The sequence below is a fragment of the Petromyzon marinus genome, chromosome 82, assembly GCF_048934315.1.
Source record: "Petromyzon marinus isolate PM22_M1 ecotype Great Lakes invasive population chromosome 82, UKy_Petmar_22M1.pri1.0, whole genome shotgun sequence".
Lineage (NCBI taxonomy): Eukaryota > Metazoa > Chordata > Hyperoartia > Petromyzontiformes > Petromyzontidae > Petromyzon > Petromyzon marinus.
In genome coordinates, this window is record NC_133747.1 from 5,819,229 (window position 1) to 5,828,668 (window position 9,440).

A 9,440-nucleotide genomic window follows, 5' to 3' on the forward strand; every position below is an offset into this window, starting at 1 on the left:
CTCAACACTGCCCATAGACTCAACACTGCCCATAGACTCAGCACTGCCCCATAGACTCAACACTGCCCATAGACTCAACACTGCCCATAGACTCAACACTGCCCATAGACTCGGCACTGCCCCATAGACTCAACACTGCACCATAGTCTCAACACTGCACCATAGACTCAACACTGCCCATAGACTCAACACTGCACCATAGACTCAACACTGCACCATAGACTCAACACTGCACCATAGACTCAACACTGCACCATAGACTCAACACTGCACCATAGACTCAGCACTGCCCATAGACTCAGACACTGCACCATAGACTCAACACTGCCCCATAGACTCAACACTGCCCATAGACTCAACACTGCACCATAGACTCAACACTGCACCATAGACTCAACACTGCACCATAGACTCAACACTGCACCATAGACTCAACACTGCCCCATAGACTCAACACTGCCCATAGACTCAGCCACTGCACCATAGACTCAACACTGCCCATAGACTCATACTGGCACCATAGACTCAACACTGCCCATAGACTCAACACTGCACCATAGACTCAACACTGCCCATAGACTCAACACTGCACCATAGACTCAACACTGCATCATAGACTCAACACTGCACCATAGACTCAACACTGCACCATAGACTCAACACTGCCCATAGACTCAACACTGCACCATAGACTCAACACTGCCCATAGACTCAACACTGCCCATAGACTCAACACTGCCCATAGACTCAACACTGCCCCATAGACTCAACACTGCCCATAGACTCAACACTGCACCATAGACTCAACACTGCACCATAGACTCAACACTGCACCATAGACTCAACACTGCACCATAGACTCAGCACTGCACCATAGACTCAACACTGCCCATAGACTCAACACTGCACCATAGACTCAGCACTGCACCATAGACTCAGCACTGCACCATAGACTCAACACTGCACCATAGAATCAACACTGCCCCATAGACTCAACACTGCCCATAGACTCAACACTGCCCATAGACTCAGCACTGCCCCATAGACTCAACACTGCCCATAGACTCAATACTGCACCATAGACTCAACACTGCCCATAGACTCAACACTGCACCATAGACTCAACACTGCCCATAGACTCAACACTGCACCATAGACTCAACACTGCACCATAGACTCAACACTGCACCATAGACTCAACACTGCACCCATAGACTCAACACTGCCCATAGACTCAACACTGCACCATAGACTCAACACTGCCCATAGACTCAACACTGCCCATAGACTCAACACTGCCCATAGACTCAACACTGCCCCATAGACTCAACACTGCCCATAGACTCAACACTGCACCATAGACTCAACACTGCACCATAGACTCAACACTGCACCATAGACTCAACACTGCACCATAGACTCAGCACTGCACCATAGACTCAACACTGCACCATAGACTCAACACTGCCCATAGACTCAGCACTGCACCATAGACTCAACACTGCCCATAGACTCAACACTGCACCATAGACTCAGCACTGCACCATAGACTCAGCACTGCACCATAGACTCAACACTGCACCATAGAATCAACACTGCCCCATAGACTCAACACTGCCCATAGACTCAACACTGCCCATAGACTCAGCACTGCCCCATAGACTCAACACTGCCCATAGACTCAACACTGCCCATAGACTCAACACTGCCCATAGACTCGGCACTGCCCCATAGACTCAACACTGCACCATAGTCTCAACACTGCACCATAGACTCAACACTGCCCATAGACTGAACACTGCACCATAGACTCAACACTGCACCATAGACTCAACACTGCACCATAGACTCAACACTGCACCATAGACTCAACACTGCACCATAGACTCAGCACTGCCCATAGACTCAACACTGCACCATAGACTCAACACTGCCCCATAGACTCAACACTGCCCATAGACTCAACACTGCACCATAGACTCAACACTGCACCATAGACTCAACACTGCACCATAGACTCAACACTGCCCCATAGACTCAACACTGCCCATAGACTCAACACTGCACCATAGACTCAACACTGCACCATAGACTCAACACTGCCCATAGACTCAACACTGCACCATAGACTCAACACTGCACCATAGACTCAACACTGCCCATAGACTCAACACTGCCCATAGACTCAACACTGCCCATAGACTCAACACTGCCCATAGACTCAATGGGCGGTTGATGAGTGCCCTGAGGGCACTGTCTCTAAGGCTTTGTGCGGCCTCCTTCTCGTCCAATCAGCGTGCGGGGATCTCTCCCCCCCCCACCCGACCCCCTGTGGCGTTGTTTTCGTCGTCGGCGATTGGTTGACGCTCGCCACCTCCTGTGACGTCACGGCGGTGGGTGGGGGAGGGGAGCGGTGGCGCAATGGTGGCGCTGGTGATGGGGGGTGGGGGGTGGGGGTGAGTGGGTGGGTGGGGTGAGTGGTGAGTGGGTGAGTGGGTGGGTGAGTGTGTGAGTGAGTGGTGAGTGGGTGGGTGAGTGGTGGGTGAGGTGAGTGTGTGAGTGTGAGGTGAGTGGGTGAGTGAGTGGGTGAGTGGTGAGTGAATGAGTGGGAGGGGTGGTGGGTGGAGTGGGTGAGTGGTGGGTGGGTGGGTGGTGAGTGAGTGGGTGGGTGGGTGAGTGGGTGGGTGAGTGGGTGGGTGGGTGAGTGGGTGGGGTGAGTGAGTGGGTGAGTGGGTGGGTGGGTGGGTGTGTGGGTGGGTGGAGTGGGTGAGTGGGTGAGTGGGTGGGTGAGTGGGTGGGGTGAGGGGGGTGGGGTGAGGGGTGAGGTGGGTGGGGTGAGGGTGGGTGAGTGGGTGGGGTGAGTGGGTGGGGGTGAGTGGGTGGGGGTGAGTGGGTGGGGTGAGTGGGAGGGGTGAGTGGGAGGGGTGAGTGGGTGGGTGAGTGGTGGGTGGGTGGGTGAGTGTTGAGTGGGTGAGTGGGTGGGTGAGTGGGTGAGTGAGTGGGTGAGTGGTGGTGAGTGGTGGGTGGGTGAGTGGGTGAGTGGGTGGGAGTGGGTGGGTGAGTGGGTGGGTGAGTGGGTGAGTGGGTGAGTGGGTGGGTGAGTGGGTGGGTGAGAGGTGGGTGGTGAGTGGGTGAGTGGGGGTGAGTGGGTGGGGTGGGGTGTGGGTGAGGGGGGTGGGTGGGTGGGGTGAGTGGGTGGGGTGAGTGGGTGGGTGAGGGGTGGGGGTGAGTGGGTGAGTGAGTGGGTGACGGTGGGTGAGTGGGTGAGTGAGTGGGTGAGTGGGTGAGTGAGTGAGTGAGTGGGTGGGTGAGTGGGAGAAGTGGGTGAGGTGAGGTGGGTGAGTGGAGAGAGTGGGTGGGTGAGTGAGTGGGTGGGTGAGTGAGTGGGTGAGTGGGTGAGTGAGTGGGTGGGTGAGTGGGTGAGTGGGTGCGGGGTGAGTGGGTGGTGATGTGGGGGGGGGTGTGGGGAAGTGAGTGTGTGGGTGGGCAGTGGGTGAGTCGCTGGGGGGATGTGTAGGTGAGGTGGGTGAGTGGGTGGGTGAGTGGGTGGGTGAGTGGGTGAGTGAGTGAGTGGGTGGGTGGGTGAGTGGGTGGGTGAGTGAGTGGGTGGGTGGGTGAGTGGGTGGGTGAGTGGGTGGGTGGGAGAGTGGGTGGGTGAGTGAGTGGGTGAGGGGTGAGGGGTGGGGTGAGGGGTGGGGTGAGGGGTGGGGTGAGTGGGTGGGGTGAGGGGAGGGGTGAGGGGTGAGGGGAGGGTGAGGGGTGAGTGGGGTGGGGTGAGTGGGTGGGGTGAGTGGGTGGGGTGAGTGGGTGGGGTGAGTGGGAGGGGTGAGTGGGGGGGGTGAGTGGGTGGGGTGAGGGGTGGGTGGGTGAGTGAGTGGGTGAGTGAGTGGGTGAGTGAGTGAGTGGGTGAGTGAGTGGGTGAGTGGGTGAGTGGGTGGGTGAGTGGGTGAGTGAGTGGGTGAGTGGGTGGGTGAGTGGGTGAGTGAGTGGGTGGGTGGAGAGTGAGTGGGTGGGTGAGTGAGTGGGTGAGTGGGTGAGTGAGTGGGTGGGTGAGTGGGTGAGTGAGTGGGTGAGTGGGTGGGTGAGTGGGTGAGTGAGTGGGTGAGTGGGTGAGTGAGTGAGTGGGTGAGTGGGTGAGTGAGTGTGTGAGTGGGTGAGTGGGTGGGTGAGTGGGTGGGTAGAGTGGGTGAGTGAGTGAGTGGGTGGGTGGGTGAGTGAGTGGGTGAGTGAGTGGGTGGGTGGGTGAGTGGGTGGGTGAGTGGGTGGGTGGGAGAGTGGGTGGGTGAGTGAGTGGGTGAGGGGTGAGGGGTGGGGTGAGGGGTGGGGTGAGGGGTGGGGTGAGTGGGTGGGGTGAGGGGAGGGGTGAGGGGTGAGGGGAGGGGTGAGGGGTGAGTGGGTGGGGTGAGTGGGTGGGGTGAGTGGGTGGGGTGAGTGGGTGGGGTGAGTGGGAGGGGTGAGTGGGAGGGGTGAGTGGGTGGGGTGAGGGGTGGGTGGGTGAGTGAGTGGGTGAGTGAGTGGGTGAGTGAGTGAGTGGGTGAGTGAGTGGGTGAGTGGGTGAGTGGGTGGGTGAGTGGGTGAGTGAGTGGGTGAGTGGGTGGGTGAGTGGGTGAGTGAGTGGGTGGGTGAGAGAGTGAGTGGGTGGGTGAGTGAGTGGGTGAGTGGGTGAGTGAGTGGGTGGGTGAGTGGGTGAGTGAGTGGGTGAGTGGGTGGGTGAGTGGGTGAGTGAGTGGGTGAGTGGGTGAGTGAGAGAGGGTGAGTGGGTGAGTGAGTGTGTGAGTGGGTGAGTGGGTGGGTGAGTGGGTGGGTGAGTGGGTGAGTGAGTGAGTGGGTGGGTGGGTGAGTGAGTGGGTGAGTGAGTGGGTGGGTGGGTGAGTGGGTGGGTGAGTGGGTGGGTGGGAGAGTGGGTGGGTGAGTGAGTGGGTGAGGGGTGAGGGGTGGGGTGAGGGGTGGGGTGAGGGGTGGGGTGAGTGGGTGGGGTGAGGGGAGGGGTGAGGGGTGAGGGGAGGGGTGAGGGGTGAGTGGGTGGGGTGAGTGGGTGGGGTGAGTGGGTGGGGTGAGTGGGTGGGGTGAGTGGGAGGGGTGAGTGGGAGGGGTGAGTGGGTGGGGTGAGGGGTGGGTGGGTGAGTGAGTGGGTGAGTGAGTGGGTGAGTGAGTGAGTGGGTGAGTGAGTGGGTGAGTGGGTGAGTGGGTGGGTGAGTGAGTGGGTGAGTGGGTGAGTGAGTGGGTGAGTGAGTGGGTGAGTGGGTGAGTGAGTGGGTGAGTGAGTGAGTGGGTGGGTGAGTGAGTGAGTGGGTGGGTGGGTGAGTGAGTGGGTGAGTGAGTGGGTGGGTGGGTGAGTGGGTGGGTGAGTGGGTGGGTGAGTGGGTGAGTGGGTGGGTGAGTGGGTGAGTGAGTGAGTGGGTGAGTGGGTGGGTGAGTGAGTGAGTGGGTGGGTGAGTGAGTGAGTGAGTGGGTGAGTGGGTGAGTGGGTGAGTGAGTGAGTGAGTGGGTGAGTGGGTGGGTGAGTGAGTGAGTGGGTGAGTGAGTGAGTGAGTGGGTGAGTGGGTGGGTGAGTGAGTGAGTGGGTGGGTGGGTGAGTGAGTGAGTGAGTGGGTGAGTGGGTGGGTGAGTGGGTGGGTGAGTGGTGAGTGCGTGGGTGGGGGTGTGAGTGGGTGGGTGAGTGGGTGAGTGGGTGGGTGAGTGAGTGAGTGGTTGAGTGAGTGGGTGGGTGAGTGAGTGGGTGAGTGGGTGGGTGGGTGAGTGGGTGGGTGGGTGAGTGGGTGGGTGGGTGAGTGGGTGGGTGAGTGAGTGGGTGGGTGGGTGGGTGAGTGGGTGAGTGGGTGGGTGGGTGGGTGAGTGGGTGAGTGGGTGGGTGAGTGGGAGGGTGAGTGGGTGAGTGGGTGGGTGAGTGGGTGGGTGAGTGGGAGGGTGAGTGAGTGAGTGGGTGAGTGGGTGGGTGAGGGGTGAGGGGTGGGGTGAGGGGAGGGGTGGGTGGACTTTGTTTCTGCTTCTTTCAGCACTTTCGTCATCATCAGCAGCGACTTCAACAACAACAACAACATCATCAGCATCATCATCATCATCATCACCATCATCATCATCAGCATCATCATCATCATCACCATCATCATCATCAGCAGCGACTTCAACAACAACAACAACATCATCAGCATCATCATCACCATCATCATCAGCAGCAGCATCATCAGCATCATCATCATCATCATCAGCAGCGACTTCAACAACAACAACAACATCATCAGCATCATCATCACCATCATCATCAGCAGCAGCATCATCAGCATCATCATCATCATCATCAGCAGCGACTTCAACAACAACAACAACATCATCAGCATCATCATCACCATCATCATCATCAGCATCATCATCATCATCACCATCATCATCATCAGCAGCGACTTCAACAACAACAACAACATCATCAGCATCATCATCACCATCATCATCAGCAGCAGCATCATCAGCATCATCATCATCATCATCAGCAGCGACTTCAACAACAACAACAACATCATCAGCATCATCATCACCATCATCATCAGCAGCAGCATCATCAGCATCATCATCATCATCATCAGCAGCGACTTCAACAACAACAACAACATCATCAGCATCATCATCACCATCATCATCAGCAGCAGCATCATCAGCATCATCATCATCATCATCAGCAGCGACTTCAACAACAACAACAACATCATCAGCATCATCATCACCATCATCATCAGCAGCAGCATCATCAGCATCATCATCATCATCAGCATCATCATCATCATCACCATCATCATCATCAGCAGCGACTTCAACAACAACAACAACATCATCAGCATCATCATCACCATCATCATCAGCAGCAGCATCATCAGCATCATCATCATCATCAGCATCATCATCATCATCACCATCATCATCATCAGCAGCGACTTCAACAACAACAACAACATCATCAGCATCATCATCACCATCATCATCAGCAGCAGCATCAATCAGCATCATCATCATCATCATCAGCAGCGACTTCAACAACAACAACAACATCATCAGCATCATCATCACCATCATCATCAGCAGCAGCATCATCAGCATCATCATCATCATCAGCATCATCATCATCATCACCATCATCATCATCAGCAGCGACTTCAACAACAACAACAACATCATCAGCATCATCATCACCATCATCATCAGCAGCAGCATCATCAGCATCATCATCATCATCAGCATCATCATCATCATCACCATCATCATCATCAGCAGCGACTTCAACAACAACAACAACATCATCAGCATCATCATCACCATCATCATCAGCAGCAGCATCATCAGCATCATCATCATCATCAGCATCATCATCATCATCACCATCATCATCATCAGCAGCGACTTCAACAACAACAACAACATCATCAGCATCATCATCACCATCATCATCAGCAGCAGCATCATCAGCATCATCATCATCATCAGCATCATCATCATCATCACCATCATCATCATCAGCAGCGACTTCAACAACAACAACAACATCATCAGCATCATCATCACCATCATCATCAGCAGCAGCATCATCAGCATCATCATCATCATCAGCATCATCATCATCATCACCATCATCATCATCAGCAGCGACTTCAACAACAACAACATCATCAGCATCATCATCACCATCATCATCAGCAGCAGCATCATCAGCATCATCATCATCATCAGCATCATCATCATCATCACCATCATCATCATCAGCAGCGACTTCAACAACAACAACAACATCATCAGCATCATCATCACCATCATCATCAGCAGCAGCATCATCAGCATCATCATCATCATCAGCATCATCATCATCATCACCATCATCATCATCAGCAGCGACTTCAACAACAACAACAACATCATCAGCATCATCATCACCATCATCATCAGCAGCAGCATCATCAGCATCATCATCATCATCAGCATCATCATCATCATCACCATCATCATCATCAGCAGCGACTTCAACAACAACAACAACATCATCAGCATCATCATCACCATCATCATCAGCAGCAGCATCATCAGCATCATCATCATCATCAGCATCATCATCATCATCACCATCATCATCATCAGCAGCGACTTCAACAACAACAACAACATCATCAGCATCATCATCACCATCATCATCAGCAGCAGCATCATCAGCATCATCATCATCATCAGCATCATCATCATCATCACCATCATCATCATCAGCAGCGACTTCAACAACAACAACATCATCAGCATCATCATCACCATCATCATCAGCAGCAGCATCATCAGCATCATCATCATCATCAGCATCATCATCATCATCATCACCATCATCATCATCAGCAGCGACTTCAACAACAACAACAACATCATCAGCATCATCATCACCATCATCATCAGCAGCAGCATCATCAGCATCATCATCATCATCAGCATCATCATCATCATCACCATCATCATCATCAGCAGCGACTTCAACAACAACAACAACATCATCAGCATCATCATCACCATCATCATCAGCAGCAGCATCATCAGCATCATCATCATCATCAGCATCATCATCATCATCACCATCATCATCATCAGCAGCGACTTCAACAACAACAACAACATCATCAGCATCATCATCACCATCATCATCAGCAGCAGCATCATCAGCATCATCATCATCATCAGCATCATCATCATCATCACCATCATCATCATCAGCAGCGACTTCAACAACAACAACAACATCATCAGCATCATCATCACCATCATCATCAGCAGCAGCATCATCAGCATCATCATCATCATCAGCATCATCATCATCATCACCATCATCATCAATCAGCAGCGACTTCAACAACAACAACAACATCATCAGCATCATCATCACCATCATCATCAGCAGCAGCATCATCAGCATCATCATCATCATCAGCATCATCATCATCATCACCATCATCATCATCAGCAGCGACAGCATCATCATCACATCATCATCAGCAGCAGCATCATCAGCATCATCATCATCATCAGCATCATCATCATCATCACCATCATCATCATCAGCAGCGACTTCAAAACAATCATCAGCATCATCATCACCATCATCATCAGCAGCAGCATCATCAGCATCATCATCACATCAATCATCATCAGCATCATCATCATCATCAGCAGCGACTTCAACAACAACAACATCATCAGCATCATCATCACCATCATCATCAGCAGCAGCATCATCAGCATCATCATCATCAGCATCATCATCATCATCACCATCATCATCATCAGCAGCGACTTCAACAACAACAACAACATCATCAGCATCATCATCACCATCATCATCAGCAGCAGCATCATCAGCATCATCATCATCATCAGCATCATCATCATCATCACCATAATCATCATCAGCAGCGATCTTCAAC